Source organism: Pecten maximus, chromosome 7 (genome assembly GCF_902652985.1).
Source record: "Pecten maximus chromosome 7, xPecMax1.1, whole genome shotgun sequence".
Taxonomy (NCBI): Eukaryota; Metazoa; Mollusca; class Bivalvia; order Pectinida; family Pectinidae; genus Pecten; species Pecten maximus.
Window position 1 is genome coordinate 8,425,806 of NC_047021.1, and position 19,781 is coordinate 8,445,586.

General features: G+C 38.9%; 2 protein-coding genes across 2 annotated transcripts in view; both read left to right on the top strand.

The window, feature by feature from the left end:
* The window catches only part of LOC117331030 (glycoprotein 3-alpha-L-fucosyltransferase A-like), a gene marked incomplete in the record, with an annotated part of 148,938 nt that overhangs the window by 60,763 nt on the left and 68,394 nt on the right, over positions 1-19,781 (top strand).
* The window catches only part of LOC117331516, a 142,458-nt gene that overhangs the window by 14,347 nt on the left and 108,330 nt on the right, over positions 1-19,781 (top strand). The gene's annotated exons all lie outside the window — the stretch shown is intronic.

Here is a 19,781-nt window from a genome sequence, read left to right on the forward strand (position 1 = left end):
ACCTTAATTTATAAGAGATTTGATCCATCATATCAAAGAAGAAATTTTGATTTCATCATACTTTAGTTACCCCTCCCAGGGGCAACAACGGGACTGACTCAAATTGTCCCAAGCCTAATTTAAAGAATGATTCCAATTCGAAAAAAAATTTATTAAATTTCACAATACATTAGTCCCCCTCCCCGGGGCAAATAGAACCTGGCATGAATACAATTTTGTACACCTTAAGACCCAATATGAATGATCAACAATTCAGTAAAGGATTTTTAAATTAGTAATTTACCATAGGCCATACCCCGGTGGCTGTCAGAAACTTCATTCAATTGTCACCTGCGAATTTAACCATTAAATGAAGAAATTTAAATTTCATCAAATGATTTCCCTACCTGGTTCCCCCTCCCAGGGCCAACATGGGCCTGCATAATTCACAATTGGTAAAGACATTAAGATTCAATAGAAAATTTATTCATCAATTGAGAAAATTTAAATTCAGTAATTTACCCTTCCCCCCCATAGCCCCTGGGTCACTCCAATGTGATAAGCCTAACTCTCATGAAAGTTTACCATTAAGATAAGAAATAAATTTCAGTCATTAATTTTTTCCCACATGTAATTACCTCTCCCAGGGCAAAATGGACCCTGTCATAATTCCAATTTGTAAACCTTAAGATTCATATAAAATTTATTCAATTTAAGTAAGAGAAGATTTAATCTCAGACTTTTCCGCCTGGCTGGTCCAATTTGGAACATGACCTCAATGTAAATTTGTATATTTAAAAGAGAAGATTAATAAATTACAATTTGCATTATTCCTCTATAGTGCCCTCAGGGAACATGAGACCCCTGGGTCATGAACTTCACAATTTTGGTAAAGCACCTTCAGACCCTTCCATTTATGAAGAGTATTTGATTCCATCATATCTGAGAGTAGAGAAGAAGATTTTTGAAATTTCAGTCAATTTGACCATTTTTAGCCCCGCCCATTAGCCCCTGGGGGTCAGTCAGGGCCAACATGTGCATGCCATCAAACGTCATCCAATGCTGATAATGTTAACCAAGTTCGAATGAATTCCAATCGAAATCAAACAAATTTCAGTCAAAAATGTGATTGCACTATATAAACTATAGTAAAGTTTACCCCCTCCCCAGGGGCAAACATGAGACCCCTGGGTCATGAACTTCACAATTTTGGTAAAGCACCTTAAGACCCTTCAATTTATGAAGAGTATTTGATTCCATCATATCTGAGAGTAGAGAAGAAGATTTTTGAAATTTCAGTCAATTTGACCATTTTTGCCCCGCCCATTAGCCCCTGGGGGTCAGTCAGGGCCAACATGTGCATGCCATCAAACTGTCATCCAATGCTGATAATGTTAACCAAGTTAGATTGAATTCCAATCGAAATCAAACAAATTATAGTCAAAAATGTTTACCCCCTTCCCAGGGGCAAACATGAGACCCCTGCGTCATGAACTTCACAATTCTGGTAAAGCACCTTAAGACTCTTCAATTGATGAAGAGTATTTGATTCCATCATATCTGAGAGTAGAGAAGAAGATTTTTGAAATTTCAGTCAATTTGACCATTTTTAGCCCCGCCCATTAGCCCCTGGGGGTCAGTCAGGGCCAACATGTGCATGCCATCAAACTGTCATCCAATGCTGATAATGTTAACCAAGTTAGAATGAATTCCAATCGAAATCAAACAAATTTCAGTCAAAAATGTGATTTCACTATATAAACTATAGTAAATTTTACCCCCTCCCAAGGGGCAAACATGAGACCCCTGGTCATGAACTTCACTATTTTGGTAAAGCACCTTAAGACCCTTCAATTTATGAAGAGTATTTGATTCCATCATATCTGAGAGTAGAGAAGAAGATTTTTGAAATTTCATTCAATTTGACCATTTTTAGCCCCGCCCATTAGCCCCTGGGGGTCTGTCAGGGCCAACATGTGCATGCCATCAAATTGTCATCCAATGCTGATAATGTTAACCAAGTTAGAATGATTTCCAATCGAAATCAAACAAATTTCAGTCAAAAATGTGATTTCACTATATAAACTATAGTAAAGTTTACCCCCTCCCCAGGGGCAAACATGAGACCCCTGGGTCATGAACTTCACAATTTTGGTAAAGCACCTTAAGACCCTTCAATTTATGAAGAGTATTTGATTCCATCATATCTGAGAGTAGAGAAGAAGATTTTTGAAATTTCAGTCAATTTGACCATTTTTAGCCCCGCCCATTAGCCCCCGGGGGTCAGTCAGGGCCAACATGCGCATGCCATCAAACTTGTCATCCAATGCTGATAATGTTAACCAAGTTAGAATGAATTCCAATCGAAATCAAACAAATTTCAGTCAAAAATGTGATTTCACTATATAAACTATAGTAAAGTTTACCCCCTCCCCAGGGGCAAACATGAGACCCCTGGGTCATGAACTTCACAATTTTGGTAAAGCACCTTAAGACCCTTCAATTTATGAAGAGTATTTGATTCCATCATATCTGAGAGTAGAGAAGAAGATTTTTGAAATTTCAGTCAATTTGACCATTTTTAGCCCCGCCCATTAGCCCCTGGGGGTCAGTCAGGGCCAACATGTGCATGCCATCAAACTGTCATCCAATGCTGATAATGTTAACCAAGTTAGAATGAATTCCAATCGAAATCAAACAAATTTCAGTCAAAAATGTGATTTCACTATATAAACTATAGTAAAGTTTACCCCCTCCCCAGGGGCAAACATGAGACCCCTGGGTCATGAACTTCACAATTTTGGTAAAGCACCTTAAGACCCTTCAATTGATGAAGAGTATTTGATTCCATCATATCTGAGAGTAGAGAAGAAGATTTTTGAAATTTCAGTCAATTTGACCATTTTTAGCCCCGCCCATTAGCCCCTGGGGGGCAGTCAGGGCCAACATGTGCATGCCATCAAACTGTCATCCAATGCTGATAATGTTAACCAAGTTAGAATGAATTCCAATCGAAATCAAACAAATTTCAGTCAAAAATGTGATTTCACTATATAAACTATAGTAAAGTTTACCCCCTCCCCAGGGGCAAACATGAGACCCCTGGGTCATGAAATTCACAATTTTGGTAAAGCACCTTAAGACCCTTCCATTTATGAAGAGTATTTGATTCCATCATATCTGAGAGTAGAGAAGAAGATTTTTGAAATTTCAGTCAATTTGACCATTTTTTGCCCCGTCCATTAGCCCCTGGGGGTCAGTCAGTGCCAACATGTGCATACCATCAAACTGTTATCCAATGTATCCAATGCTGATAATGTTAACCAAGTTAGAATGAATTCCAATCGAAATCAAACAAATTTCAGTCAAAAATGTGATTTCACTATATAAACTATCATAAAGTTTACCCCCTCCCCAGGGGCAAACATGAGACCCCTGGGTCATGAACTTCACAATTTTGGTAAAGCACCTTAAGACCCTTCAATTTATGAAGAGTATTTGATTCCATCATATCTGAGAGTAGAGAAGAAGATTTTTGAAATTTCAGTCAATTTGACCATTTTTAGCCCCGCCCATTAGCCCCTGGGGGTCAGTCAGGGCCAACATGTGCATGCCATCAAATTGTCATCCAATGCTGATAATGTTAACCAAGTTAGAATGAATTCCAATCGAAATCAAACAAATTTCAGTCAAAAATGTGATTTCACTATATAAACTATCGTAAATTTTACCCCATCCCCAGGGGCAAACATGAGACCCCTTGGTCATGAACTTCACAATTTTTGTAAAGCACCTTAAGACCCTTCAATTTATGAAGAGTATTTGATTCCATCATATCTGAGAGTAGAGAAGAAGATTTTTGAAATTTCATTCAATTTGACCATTTTTAGCCCCGCCCATTAGCCCCTGGGGGTCTGTCAGGGCCAACATGTGCATGCCATCAAATTGTCATCCAATGCTGATAATGTTAACCAAGTTAGAATGAATTCCAATCGAAATCAAACAAATTTCAGTCAAAAATGTGATTTCACTATATAAACTATAGTAAAGTTTACCCCCTCCCCAGGGGCAAACATGAGACCCCTGGGTCATGAACTTCACAATTTTGGTAAAGCACCTTAAGACCCTTCAATTTATGAAGAGTATTTGATTCCATCATATCTGAGAGTAGAGAAGAAGATTTTTGAAATTTCAGTCAATTTGACCATTTTTAGCCCCGCCCATTAGCCCCTGGGGGTCAGTCAGGGCCAACATGTGCATGCCATCAAATTGTCATCCAATGCTGATAATGTTAACCAAGTTAGAATGAATTCCAATCGAAATCAAACAAATTTCAGTCAAAAATGTGATTTCACTATATAAACTATCGTAAAGTTTACCCCCTCCCCAGGGGCAAACATGAGACCCCTGGGTCATGAACTTCACAATTTTGGTAAAGCACCTTAAGACCCTTCAATTTATGAAGAGTATTTGATTCCATCATATCTGAGAGTAGAGAAGAAGATTTTTGAAATTTCAGTCAATTTGACCATTTTTAGCCCCGCCCATTAGCCCCTGGGGGTCAGTCAGGGCCAACATGTGCATGCCATCAAATTGTCATCCAATGCTGATAATGTTAACCAAGTTAGAATGAATTCCAATCGAAATCAAACAAATTTCAGTCAAAAATGTGATTTCACTATATAAACTATCATAAAGTTTACCCCCTCCCCAGGGGCAAACATGAGACCCCTTGGTCATGAACTTCACAATTTTGGTAAAGCACCTTAAGACCCTTCAATTGATGAAGAGTATTTGATTCCATCATATCTGAGAGTAGAGAAGAAGATTTTTGAAATTTCAGTCAATTTGACCATTTTTAGCCCCGCCCATTAGCCCCTGGGGGTCTGTCAGGGCCAACATGTGCATGCCATCAAATTGTCATCCAATGCTGATAATGTTAACCAAGTTAGAATGAATTCCAATCGAAATCAAACAAATTTCAGTCAAAAATGTGATTTCACTATATAAACTATCGTAAAGTTTACCCCCTCCCCAGGGGCAAACATGAGACCCCTGGGTCATGAACTTCACAATTTTGGTAAAGCACCTTAAGACCCTTCAATTTATGAAGAGTATTTGATTCCATCATATCTGAGAGTAGAGAAGAAGATTTTTGAAATTTCATTCAATTTTGGCCATTTTTAGCCCCGCCCATTAGCCCCTGGGGGTCTGTCAGGGCCAACATGTGCATGCTATCAAATTGTCATCCAATGCTGATAATGTTAACCAAGTTAGAATGATTTCCAATCGAAATCAAACAAATTTCAGTCAAAAATGTGATTTCACTATATAAACTATAGTAAAGTTTACCCCCTCCCCAGGGGCAAACATGAGACCCCTGGGTCATGAACTTCACAATTGTGGTAAAGCACCTGAAGACCCTTCAATTTATGAAGAGTATTTGATTCCATCATATCTGAGAGTAGAGAAGAAGATTTTTGAAATTTCAGTCAATTTGACCATTTTTAGCCCCGCCCATTAGCCCCTGGGGGTCAGTCAGGGCCAACATGTGCATGCCATCAAATTGTAATCCAATGCTGATAATGTTAACCAAGTTAGAATGAATTCCAATCGAAATCAAACAAATTTCAGTCAAAAATGTGATTTCACTATATAAACTATAGTAAAGTTTACCCCCTCCCCAGGGGCAAACATGAGACCCCTGGGTCATGAACTTCACAATTCTGGTAAAGCACCTTAAGACTCTTCAATTGATGAAGAGTATTTGATTCCATCATATCTGAGAGTAGAGAAGAAGATTTTTGAAATTTCAGTCAATTTGACCATTTTTAGCCCCGCCCATTAGCCCCTGGGGGTCAGTCAGGGCCAACATGTGCATGCCATCAAATTGTCATCCAATGCTGATAATGTTAACCAAGTTAGAATGAATTCCAATCGAAATCAAACAAATTTCAGTCAAAAATGTGATTTCACTATATAAACTATAGTAAAGTTTACCCCCTCCCCAGGGGCAAACATGAGACCCCTGGGTCATGAACTTCACAATTTTGGTAAAGCACCTTAAGACCCTTCAATTGATGAAGAGTATTTGATTCCATCATATCTGAGAGTAGAGAAGAAGATTTTTGAAATTTCAGTCAATTTGACCATTTTTAGCCCCGCCCATTAGCCCCTGGGGGTCAGTCAGGGCCAACATGTGCATGCCATCAAACTGTCATCCAATGCTGATAATGTTAACCAAGTTAGAATGAATTCCAATCGAAATCAAACAAATTTCAGTCAAAAATGTGATTTCACTATATAAACTATAGTAAAGTTTACCCCCTCCCCAGGGGCAAACTTCAAACCCCTGGGTCATGAACTTCACAATTTTGGTAAAGCACCTTAAGACCCTTCAATTGATGGAGAGTATTTGATTCCATCATATCTGAGAGTAGAGAAGAAGATTTTTGAAATTTCAGTCAATTTGACCATTTTTAGCCCCGCCCATTAGCCCCTGGGGGTCAATCAGGGCCAACATGTGCATGCCATCAAATTGTCATCCAATGCTGATAATGTTAACCAAGTTAGAATGAATTCCAATCGAAATCAAACAAATTTCAGTCAAAAATGTGATTTCACTATATAAACTATAGTAAAGTTTACCCCCTCCCCAGGGGCAAACATGAGACCCCTGGGTCATGAACTTCACAATTTTGGTAAAGCACCTTAAGACCCTTCAATTGATGAAGAGTATTTGATTCCATCATATCTGAGAGTAGAGAAGAAGATTTTTGAAATTTCAGTCAATTTGACCATTTTTAGCCCCGCCCATTAGCCCCTGGGGGTCTGTCAGGGCCAACATGTGCATGCCATCAAATTGTCATCCAATGCTGATAATGTTAACCAAGTTAGAATGAATTCCAATCGAAATCAAACAAATTTCAGTCAAAAATGTGATTTCACTATATAAACTATAGTAAAGTTTACCCCCTCCCCAGGGGCAAACATGAGACCCCTGGGTCATGAACTTCACAATTTTGGTAAAGCACCTTAAGACCCTTCAATTTATGAAGAGTATTTGATTCCATCATATCTGAGAGTAGAGAAGAAGATTTTTGAAATTTCAGTCAATTTGACCATTTTTAGCCCCGCCCATTAGCCCCTGGGGGTCAGTCAGGGCCAACATGTGCATGCCATCAAATTGTCATCCAATGCTGATAATGTTAACCAAGTTAGAATGAATTCCAATCGAAATCAAACAAATTTCAGTCAAAAATGTGATTTCACTATATAAACTATAGTAAAGTTTACCCCCTCCCCAGGGGCAAACATGAGACCCCTGGGTCATGAACTTCACAATTTTGGTAAAGCACCTTAAGACCCTTCAATTTATGAAGAGTATTTGATTCCATCATATCTGAGAGTAGAGAAGAAGATTTTTGAAATTTCATTCAATTTGACCATTTTTAGCCCCGCCCATTAGCCCCTGGGGGTCTGTCAGGGCCAACATGTGCATGCCATCAAATTGTCATCCAATGCTGATAATGTTAACCAAGTTAGAATGATTTCCAATCGAAATCAAACAAATTTCAGTCAAAAATGTGATTTCACTATATAAACTATAGTAAAGTTTACCCCCTCCCCAGGGCCAACCATGAGACCCCTGGGTCATGAACTTCACAATTTTGGTAAAGCACCTTAAGACCCTTCAATTTATGAAGAGTATTTGATTCCATCATATCTGAGAGTAGAGAAGAAGATTTTTGAAATTTCAGTCAATTTGACCATTTTTAGCCCCGCCCATTAGCCCCTGGGGGTCTGTCAGGGCCAACATGTGCATGCCATCAAATTGTCATCCAATGCTGATAATGTTAACCAAGTTAGAATGAATTCCAATCGAAATCAAACAAATTTCAGTCAAAAATGTGATTTCACTATATAATCTATCATAAAGTTTACCCCCTCCCCAGGGGCAAACATGAGACCCCTGGGTCATGAACTTCACAATTTTGGTAAAGCACCTTAAGACCCTTCAATTTATGAAGAGTATTTGATTCCATCATATCTGAGAGTAGAGAAGAAGATTTTTGAAATTTCATTCAATTTGACCATTTTTAGCCCCGCCCATTAGCCCCTGGGGGTCTGTCAGGGCCAACATGTGCATGCCATCAAATTGTCATCCAATGCTGATAATGTTAACCAAGTTAGAATGATTTCCAATCGAAATCAAACAAATTTCAGTCAAAAATGTGATTTCACTATATAAACTATAGTAAAGTTTACCCCCTCCCCAGGGCCAACCATGAGACCCCAGGGTCATGAACTTCACAATTTTGGTAAAGCACCTTAAGACCCTTCAATTTATGAAGAGTATTTGATTCCATCATATCTGAGAGTAGAGAAGAAGATTTTTGAAATTTCAGTCAATTTGACCATTTTTAGCCCCGCCCATTAGCCCCTGGGGGTCTGTCAGGGCCAACATGTGCATGCCATCAAATTGTAATCCAATGCTGATAATGTTAACCAAGTTAGAATGAATTCCAATCGAAATCAAACAAATTTCAGTCAAAAATGTGATTTCACTATATAAACTATAGTAAAGTTTACCCCCTCCCCAGGGGCAAACATGAGACCCCTGGGTCATGAACTTCACAATTTTGGTAAAGCACCTTAAGACCCTTCAATTGATGAAGAGTATTTGATTCCATCATATCTGAGAGTAGAGAAGAAGATTTTTGAAATTTCAGTCAATTTGACCATTTTTAGCCCCGCCCATTAGCCCCTGGGGGTCAGTCAGGGCCAACATGTGCATGCCATCAAACTTGTCATCCAATGCTGATAATGTTAACCAAGTTAGAATGAATTCCAATCGAAATCAAACAAATTTCAGTCAAAAATGTGATTTCACTATATAAACTATAGTAAAGTTTACCCCCTCCCCAGGGGCAAACATGAGACCCCTGGGTCATGAACTTCACAATTTTGGTAAAGCACCTTAAGACCCTTCAATTTATGAAGAGTATTTGATTCCATCATATCTGAGAGTAGAGAAGAAGATTTTTGAAATTTCAGTCAATTTGACCATTTTTAGCCCCGCCCATTAGCCCCTGGGGGTCAGTCAGGGCCAACATGTGCATGCCATCAAACTGTCATCCAATGCTGATAATGTTAACCAAGTTAGAATGATTCCAATCGAAATCAAACAAATTTCAGTCAAAAATGTGATTTCACTATATAAACTATAGTAAAGTTTACCCCCTCCCCAGGGGCAAACATGAGACCCCTGGGTCATGAACTTCACAATTTTGGTAAAGCACCTTAAGACCCTTCAATTTATGAAGAGTATTTGATTCCATCATATCTGAGAGTAGAGAAGAAGATTTTTGAAATTTCAGTCAATTTGACCATTTTTAGCCTCGCCCATTAGCCCCTGGGGGTCAATCAGGGCCAACATGTGCATGCCATCAAATTGTCATCCAATGCTGATAATGTTAACCAAGTTAGAATGAATTCCAATCGAAATCAAACAAATTTCAGTCAAAAATGTGATTTCACTATATAAACTATAGTAAAGTTTACCCCCTCCCCAGGGGCAAACATGAGACCCCTGGGTCATGAACTTCACAATTTTGGTAAAGCACCTTAAGACCCTTCAATTTATGAAGAGTATTTGATTCCATCATATCTGAGAGTAGAGAAGAAGATTTTTGAAATTTCAGTCAATTTGACCCTTTTTAGCCCCGCCCATTAGCCCCTGGGGGTCAAGCAGGGCCAACATGTGCATGCCATCAAATTGTCATCCAATGCTGATAATGTTAACCAAGTTAGAATGAATTCCAATCGAAATCAAACAAATTTCAGTCAAAAATGTGATTTCACTATATAAACTATCGTAAAGTTTACCCCCTCCCCAGGGGCAAACATGAGACCCCTTGGTCATGAACTTCACAATTTTGGTAAAGCACCTTAAGACCCTTCAATTTATGAAGAGTATTTGATTCCATCATATCTGAGAGTAGAGAAGAAGATTTTTGAAATTTCAGTCAATTTGACCATTTTTAGCCCCGCCCATTAGCCCCTGGGGGTCTGTCAGGGCCAACATGTGCATGCCATCAAATTGTCATCCAATGCTGATAATGTTAACCAAGTTAGAATGAATCCAATCGAAATCAAACAAATTTCAGTCAAAAATGTGATTTCACTATATAAACTATAGTAAAGTTTACCCCCTCCCCAGGGGCAAACATGAGACCCCTGGGTCATGAACTTCACAATTTTGGTAAAGCACCTTAAGACCCTTCAATTTATGAAGAGTATTTGATTCCATCATATCTGAGAGTAGAGAAGAAGATTTTTGAAATTTCAGTCAATTTGACCATTTTTAGCCCCGCCCATTAGCCCCTGGGGGTCAGTCAGGGCCAACATGTGCATGCCATCAAATTGTCATCCAATGCTGATAATGTTAACCAAGTTAGAATGAATTCCAATCGAAATCAAACAAATTTCAGTCAAAAATGTGATTTCACTATATAAACTATAGTAAAGTTTACCCCCTCCCCAGGGGCAAACATGAGACCCCTGGGTCATGAACTTCACAATTTTGGTAAAGCACCTTAAGACCCTTCAATTTATGAAGAGTATTTGATTCCATCATATCTGAGAGTAGAGAAGAAGATTTTTGAAATTTCAGTCAATTTGACCATTTTTAGCCCCGCCCATTAGCCCCTGGGGGTCAGTCAGGGCCAACATGCGCATGCCATCAAATTGTCATCCAATGCTGATAATGTTAACCAAGTTAGAATGAATTCCAATCGAAATCAAACAAATTTCAGTCAAAAATGTGATTTCACTATATAAACTATAGTAAAGTTTACCCCCTCCCCAGGGGCAAACTTGAAACCCCAGGGTCATGAAATTCACAATTTTGGTAAAGCACCTTAAGACCCTTCAATTTATGAAGAGTATTTGATTCCATCATATCTGAGAGTAGAGAAGAAGATTTTTGAAATTTCAGTCAATTTGACCATTTTTAGCCCCGCCCATTAGCCCCTGGGGGTCAGTCAGGGCCAACATGTGCATGCCATCAAATTGTCATCCAATGCTGATAATGTTAACCAAGTTAGAATGATTTCCAATCGAAATCAAACAAATTTCAGTCAAAAATGTGATTTCACTATATAAACTATCGTAAAGTTTACCCCCTCCCCAGGGGCAAACATGAGACCCCTGGGTCATGAAATTCACAATTTTGGTAACGCACCTTAAGACCCTTCAATTTATGAAGAGTATTTGATTCCATCATATCTGAGAGTAGAGAAGAAGATTTTTGAAATTTCAGTCAGTTTGACTATTGTTGGCCCCGTCCATTAGCCCCTGGGGGTCAATCAGGGCCAACATGTGCATGCCATCAAATTGTCATCCAATGCTGATAATGTTAACCAAGTTAGAATGAATTCCAATCGAAATCAAACAAATTTCAGTCAAAAATGTGATTTCACTATATAAACTATCATAAAGTTTACCCCCTCCCCAGGGGCAAACATGAGACCCCTGGGTCATGAACTTCACAATTTTGGTAAAGCACCTTAAGACCCTTCAATTGATGAAGAGTATTTGATTCCATCATATCTGAGAGTAGAGAAGAAGATTTTTGAAATTTCAGTCAATTTGACCATTTTTAGCCCCGCCCATTAGCCCCTGGGGGTCAGTCAGGGCCAACATGTGCATGCCATCAAATTGTCATCCAATGCTGATAATGTTAACCAAGTTAGAATGAATTCCAATCGAAATCAAACAAATTTCAGTCAAAAATGTGATTTCACTATATAAACTATAGTAAAGTTTACCCCCTCCCCAGGGGCAAACATGAGACCCCTGGGTCATGAACTTCACAATTTTGGTAAAGCACCTTAAGACCCTTCAATTTATGAAGAGTATTTGATTCCATCATATCTGAGAGTAGAGAAGAAGATTTTTGAAATTTCAGTCAATTTGACCCTTTTTAGCCCCGCCCATTAGCCCCTGGGGGTCAGTCAGGGCCAACATGTGCATGCCATCAAACTGTTATCCAATGTCATCCAATGCTGATAATGTTAACCAAGTTAGAATGAATTCCAATCGAAATCAAACAAATTTCAGTCAAAAATGTGATTTCACTATATAAACTATAGTAAAGTTTACCCCCTCCCCAGGGGCAAACATGAGACCCCAGGGTCATGAACTTCACAATTTTGGTAAAGCACCTTAAGACCCTTCAATTTATGAAGAGTATTTGATTCCATCATATCTGAGAGTAGAGAAGAAGATTTTTGAAATTTCAGTCAATTTGACCATTTTTAGCCCCGCCCATTAGCCCCTGGGGGTCAGTCAGGGCCAACATGTGCATGCCATCAAATTGTCATCCAATGCTGATAATGTTAACCAAGTTAGAATGAATTCCAATCGAAATCAAACAAATTTCAGTCAAAAATGTGATTTCACTATATAAACTATAGTAAAGTTTACCCCCTCCCCAGGGGCAAACATGAGACCCCTTGGTCATGAACTTCACAATTTTGGTAAAGCACCTTAAGACCCTTCAATTGATGAAGAGTATTTGATTCCATCATATCTGAGAGTAGAGAAGAAGATTTTTGAAATTTCAGTCAATTTGACCATTTTTAGCCCCGCCCATTAGCCCCTGGGGGTCAGTCAGGGCCAAAAAGCGCATGCCATCAAATTGTCATCCAATGCTGATAATGTTAACCAAGTTAGAATGAATTCCAATCGAAATCAAACAAATTATAGTCAAAAATGTGATTTCATAATATAAACTATAGTAAAGTTTACCCCCTCCCCAGGGGCAAACATGAGACCCCTGGGTCATGAAATTCACAATTTTGGTAAAGCACCTTAAGACCCTTCAATTTATGAAGAGTATTTGATTCCATCATATCTGAGAGTAGAGAAGAAGATTTTTGAAATTTCAGTCAATTTGACCATTTTTAGCCCCGCCCATTAGCCCCTGGGGGTCAATCAGGGCCAACATGTGCATGCCATCAAATTGTCATCCAATGCTGATAATGTTAACCAAGTTAGAATGATTTCCAATCGAAATCAAACAAATTTCAGTCAAAAATGTGATTTCACTATATAAACTATAGTAAAGTTTACCCCCTCCCCAGGGGCAAACATGAGACCCCTGGGTCATGAACTTCACAATTTTGGTAAAGCACCTTAAGACCCTTCAATTTATGAAGAGTATTTGATTCCATCATATCTGAGAGTAGAGAAGAAGATTTTTGAAATTTCAGTCAATTTGACCATTTTTAGCCCCGCCCATTAGCCCCTGGGGGTCAGTCAGGGCCAACATGTGCATGCCATCAAATTGTCATCCAATGCTGATAATGTTAACCAAGTTAGAATGAATTCCAATCGAAATCAAACAAATTTCAGTCAAAAATGTGATTTCACTATATAAACTATAGTAAAGTTTACCCCCTCCCCAGGGGCAAACATGAGACCCCTGGGTCATGAACTTCACAATTTTGGTAAAGCACCTTAAGACCCTTCAATTTATGAAGAGTATTTGATTCCATCATATCTGAGAGTAGAGAAGAAGATTTTTGAAATTTCAGTCAATTTGACCCTTTTTGGCCCCGCCCATTAGCCCCTGGGGGTCAGTCAGGGCCAACATGTGCATGCCATCAAATTGTCATCCAATGCTGATAATGTTAACCAAGTTAGAATGAATTCCAATCGAAATCAAACAAATTTCAGTCAAAAATGTGATTTCACTATATAAACGATAGTAAAGTTTACCCCCTCCCCAGGGGCAAACATGAGACCCCTTGGTCATGAACTTCACAACTTTTGTAAAGCACCTTAAGACCCTTCAATTGATGAAGAGTATTTGATTCCATCATATCTGAGAGTAGAGAAGAAGATTTTTGAAATTTCAGTCAATTTGACCATTTTTAGGCCCCGCCCATTAGCCCCTGGGGGTCAGTCAGGGCCAACATGTGCATGCCATCAAACTGTCATCCAATGCTGATAATGTTAACCAAGTTAGAATGAATTCCAATCGAAATCAAACAAATTTCAGTCAAAAATGTGATTTCACTATATAAACTATAGTAAAGTTTACCCCCTCCCCAGGGGCAAACATGAGACCCCTGGGTCATGAACTTCACAATTTTGGTAAAGCACCTTAAGACCCTTCAATTTATGAAGAGTATTTGATTCCATCATATCTGAGAGTAGAGAAGAAGATTTTTGAAATTTCAGTCAATTTGACCATTTTTAGCCCCGCCCATTAGCCCCTGGGGGTCAATCAGGGCCAACATGTGCATGCCATCAAATTGTCATCCAATGCTGATAATGTTAACCAAGTTAGAATGAATTCCAATCGAAATCAAACAAATTTCAGTCAAAAATGTGATTTCACTATATAAACTATAGTAAAGTTTACCCCCTCCCCAGGGGCAAACATGAGACCCCTGCGTCATGAACTTCACAATTTTGGTAAAGCACCTTAAGACCCTTCCATTTATGAAGAGTATTTGATTCCATCATATCTGAGAGTAGAGAAGAAGATTTTTGAAATTTCAGTCAATTTGACCCTTTTTAGCCCCGCCCATTAGCCCCTGGGGGTCAGTCAGGGCCAACATGTGCATGCCATCAAATTGTCATCCAATGCTGATAATGTTAACCAAGTTAGAATGAATTCCAATCGAAATCAAACAAATTTCAGTCAAAAATGTGATTTCACTATATAAACTATAGTAAAGTTTACCCCCTCCCCAGGGGCAAACATGAGACCCCTGGGTCATGAACTTCACAATTTTGGTAAAGCACCTTAAGACCCTTCAATTTATGAAGAGTATTTGATTCCATCATATCTGAGAGTAGAGAAGAAGATTTTTGAAATTTCAGTCAATTTGACCATTTTTAGCCCCGCCCATTAGCCCCTGGGGGTCAGTCAGGGCCAACATGTGCATGCCATCAAATTGTCATCCAATGCTGATAATGTTAACCAAGTTAGAATGATTTCCAATCGAAATCAAACAAATTTCAGTCAAAAATGTGATTTCACTATATAAACTATAGTAAAGTTTACCCCCTCCCCAGGGGCAAACATGAGACCCCTGGGTCATGAACTTCACAATTTTGGTAAAGCACCTTAAGACCCTTCAATTTATGAAGAGTATTTGATTCCATCATATCTGAGAGTAGAGAAGAAGATTTTTGAAATTTCAGTCAATTTGACCATTTTTGGCCCCGTCCATTAGCCCCTGGGGGTCAGTCAGGGCCAACATGTGCATGCCATCAAACTGTCATCCAATGCTGATAATGTTAACCAAGTTAGAATGAATTCCAATCGAAATCAAACAAATTTCAGTCAAAAATGTGATTTCACTATATAAACTATAGTAAAGTTTACCCCCTCCCCAGGGGCAAACATGAGACCCCTGGGTCATGAACTTCACAATTTTTGTAAAGCACCTTAAGACCCTTCAATTTATGAAGAGTATTTGATTCCATCATATCTGAGAGTAGAGAAGAAGATTTTTGAAATTTCAGTCAATTTGACCATTTTTAGCCCCGCCCATTAGCCCCTGGGGGTCAGTCAGGGCCAACAAGCGCATGCCATCAAATTGTCATCCAATGCTGATAATGTTAACCAAGTTAGAATGAATTCCAATCGAAATCAAACAAATTTCAGTCAAAAATGTGATTTCACTATATAAACTATAGTAAAGTTTACCCCCTCCCCAGGGGCAAACATGAGACCCCTGGTCATGAACTTCACAACTTTTGTAAAGCACCTTAAGACCCTTCAATTGATGAAGAGTATTTGATTCCATCATATCTGAGAGTAGAGAAGAAGATTTTTGAAATTTCAGTCAATTTGACCCTTTTTAGCCCCGCCCATTAGCCCCTGGGGGTCAGTCAGGGCCAACATATGCATGCCATCAAACTGTCATCCAATGCTGATAATGTTAACCAAGTTAGAATGAATTCCAATCGAAATCAAACAAATTTCAGTCAAAAATGTGATTTCACTATATAAACTATAGTAAAGTTTACCCCCTCCCCAGGGGCAAACATGAGACCCCTGGGTCATGAACTTCACAATTTTGGTAAAGCACCTTAAGACCCTTCAATTTATGAAGAGTATTTGATTCCATCATATCTGAGAGTAGAGAAGAAGATTTTTGAAATTTCAGTCAATTTGACCATTTTTAGCCCCGCCCATTAGCCCCTGGGGGTCTGTCAGGGCCAACATGTGCATGCCATCAAATTGTCATCCAATGCTGATAATGTTAACCAAGTTAGAATGATTTCCAATCGAAATCAAACAAATTTCAGTCAAAAATGTGATTTCACTATATAAACTATCGTAAAGTTTACCCCCTCCCCAGGGGCAAACATGAGACCCCTGGGTCATGAACTTCACAATTTTGGTAAAGCACCTTAAGACCCTTCAATTTATGAAGAGTATTTGATTCCATCATATCTGAGAGTAGAGAAGAAGATTTTTGAAATTTCAGTCAATTTGACCCTTTTTGGCCCCGCCCATTAGCCCCTGGGGGTCAGTCAGGGCCAACATGTGCATGCCATCAAATTGTCATCCAATGCTGATAATGTTAACCAAGTTAGAATGATTTCCAATCGAAATCAAACAAATTTCAGTCAAAAATGTGATTTCACTATATAAACTATCGTAAAGGTTACCCCCTCCCCAGGGGCAAACATGAGACCCCTGGGTCATGAACTTCACAATTTTGGTAAAGCACCTTAAGACCCTTCAATTTATGAAGAGTATTTGATTCCATCATATCTGAGAGTAGAGAAGAAGATTTTTGAAATTTCAGTCAATTTGACCCTTTTTGGCCCCGCCCATTAGCCCCTGGGGGTCAATCAGGGCCAACATGTGCATGCCATCAAACTGTCATCCAATGCTGATAATGTTAACCAAGTTAGAATGAATTCCAATCGAAATCAAACAAATTTCAGTCAAAAATGTGATTTCACTATATAAACTATAGTAAAGTTTACCCCCTCCCCAGGGGCAAACATGAGACCCCTGGGTCATGAACTTCACAATTTTTTGTAAAGCACCTTAAGACCCTTCAATTTATGAAGAGTATTTGATTCCATCATATCTGAGAGTAGAGAAGAAGATTTTTGAAATTTCATTCAATTTGACCATTTTTAGCCCCGCCCATTAGCCCCTGGGGGTCTGTCAGGGCCAACATGTGCATGCCATCAAATTGTCATCCAATGCTGATAATGTTAACCAAGTTAGAATGATTTCCAACCGAAATCAAACAAATTTCAGTCAAAAATGTGATTTCACTATATAAACTATCATAAAGTTTACCCCCTCCCCAGGGGCAAACATGAGACCCCTGCGTCCTGAACTTCACAATTTTGGTAAAGCACATTGAGACCCTTCCATTTATGAAGAGTATTTGATTCCATCATATCTGAGAGTAGAGAAGAAGATTTTTGAAATTTCAGTCAATTTGACCCTTTTTTGCCCCGCCCATTAGCCCCTGGGGGTCAGTCAGGGCCAAAAAGCGCATGCCATCAAATTGTAATCCAATGCTGATAATGTTAACCAAGTTAGAATGAATTCCAACCGAAATCAAACAAATTTCAGTCAAAAATGTGATTTCACTATATAAACTATCGTAAAGGTTACCCCCTCCCCAAGGGCAAACATGAGACCCCTGGGTTATGAACTTCACAATTTTGGTAAAGCACCTTAAGACCCTTCAATTTATGAAGAGTATTTGATTCCATCATATCTGAGAGTAGAGAAGAAGATTTTTGAAATTTCAGTCAATTTGACCCTTTTTGGCCCCGCCCATTAGCCCCTGGGGGTCAGTCAGGGCCAACATGTGCATGCCATCAAATTGTCATCCAATGCTGATAATGTTAACCAAGTTAAAATGATTTCCAACCGAAATCAAACAAATTTCAGTCAAAAATGTGATTTCACTATATAAACTATCGTAAAGGTTACCCCCTCCCCAGGGGCAAACATGAGACCCCTGGGTTATGAACTTCACAATTTTGGTAAAGCACCTTAAGACCCTTCAATTTATGAAGAGTATTTGATTCCATCATATCTGAGAGTAGAGAAGAAGACTTTTGAAATTTCAGTCAATTTGACCCTTTTTGGCCCCGCCCATTAGCCCCTGGGGGTCAATCAGGGCCAACATGTGCATGCCATCAAACTGTCATCCAATGCTAATAATGTTAACCAAGTTAGAATGAATTCCAATCGAAATCAAACAAATTTCAGTCAAAAATGTGATTTAACTATATAAACTATAGTAAAGTTTACCCCCTCCCCAGGGGCAAACATGAGACCCCTGGGTCATGAACTTCACAATTTTTTGTAAAGCACCTTAAGACCCTTCAATTTATGAAGAGTATTTGATTCCATCATATCTGAGAGTAGAGAAGAAGATTTTTGAAATTTCATTCAATTTGACCATTTTTAGCCCCGCCCATTAGCCCCTGGGGGTCTGTCAGGGCCAACATGTGCATGCCATCAAATTGTCATCCAATGCTGATAATGTTAACCAAGTTAGAATGAATTCCAATCGAAATCAAACAAATTTCAGTCAAAAATGTGATTTCACTATATAAACTATCATCAAGTTTACCCCCTCCCCAGGGGCAAACATGAGACCCCTGGGTCATGAACTTCACAATTTTGGTAAAGCACCTTAAGACCCTTCCATTTATGAAGAGTATTTGATTCCATCATATCTGAGAGTAGAGAAGAAGATTTTTGAAATTTCAGTCAATTTGACCCTTTTTGGCCCCGCCCATTAGCCCCTGGGGGTCAGTCAGGGCCAACATGTGCATGCCATCAAACTGTCATCCAATGCTGATAATGTTAACCAAGTTAGAATGAATTCCAATCGAAATCAAACAAATTTCAGTCAAAAATGTGATTTCACTATATAAACTATAGTAAAGTTTACCCCCTCCCCAGGGGCAAACATGAGACCCCTGGGTCATGAACTTCACAATTTTGGTAAAGCACCTTAAGACCCTTCCATTTATGAAGAGTATTTGATTCCATCATATCTGAGAGTAGAGAAGAAGATTTTTGAAATTTCAGTCAATTTGACCATTTTTAGCCCCGCCCATTAGCCCCTGGGGGTCAGTCAGGGCCAACATGTGCATGCCATCAAACTGTCATCCAATGCTGATAATGTTAACCAAGTTAGAATGAATTCCAATCGAAATCAAACAAATTTCAGTCAAAAATGTGATTTCACTATATAAACTATAGTAAAGTTTACCCCCTCCCCAGGGGCAAACATGAGACCCCTGGGTCATGAACTTCACAATTTTGGTAAAGCACCTTAAGACCCTTCAATTTATGAAGAGTATTTGATTCCATCATATCTGAGAGTAGAGAAGAAGATTTTTGAAATTTCATTCAATTTGACCATTTTTAGCCCCGCCCATTAGCCCCTGGGGGTCATGTCAGGGCCAACATGTGCATGCCATCAAATTGTCATCCAATGCTGATAATGTTAACCAAGTTAGAATGAATTCCAATCGAAATCAAACAAATTTCAGTCAAAAATGTGATTTCACTATATAAACTATAGTAAAGTTTACCCCCTCCCCAGGGGCAAACATGAGACCCCTGGGTCATGAACTTCACAATTTTGGTAAAGCACCTTAAGACCCTTCCATTTATGAAGAGTATTTGATTCCATCATATCTGAGAGTAGAGAAGAAGATTTTTGAAATTTCAGTCAATTTGACCATTTTTGGCCCCGTCCATTAGCCCTTGGGGG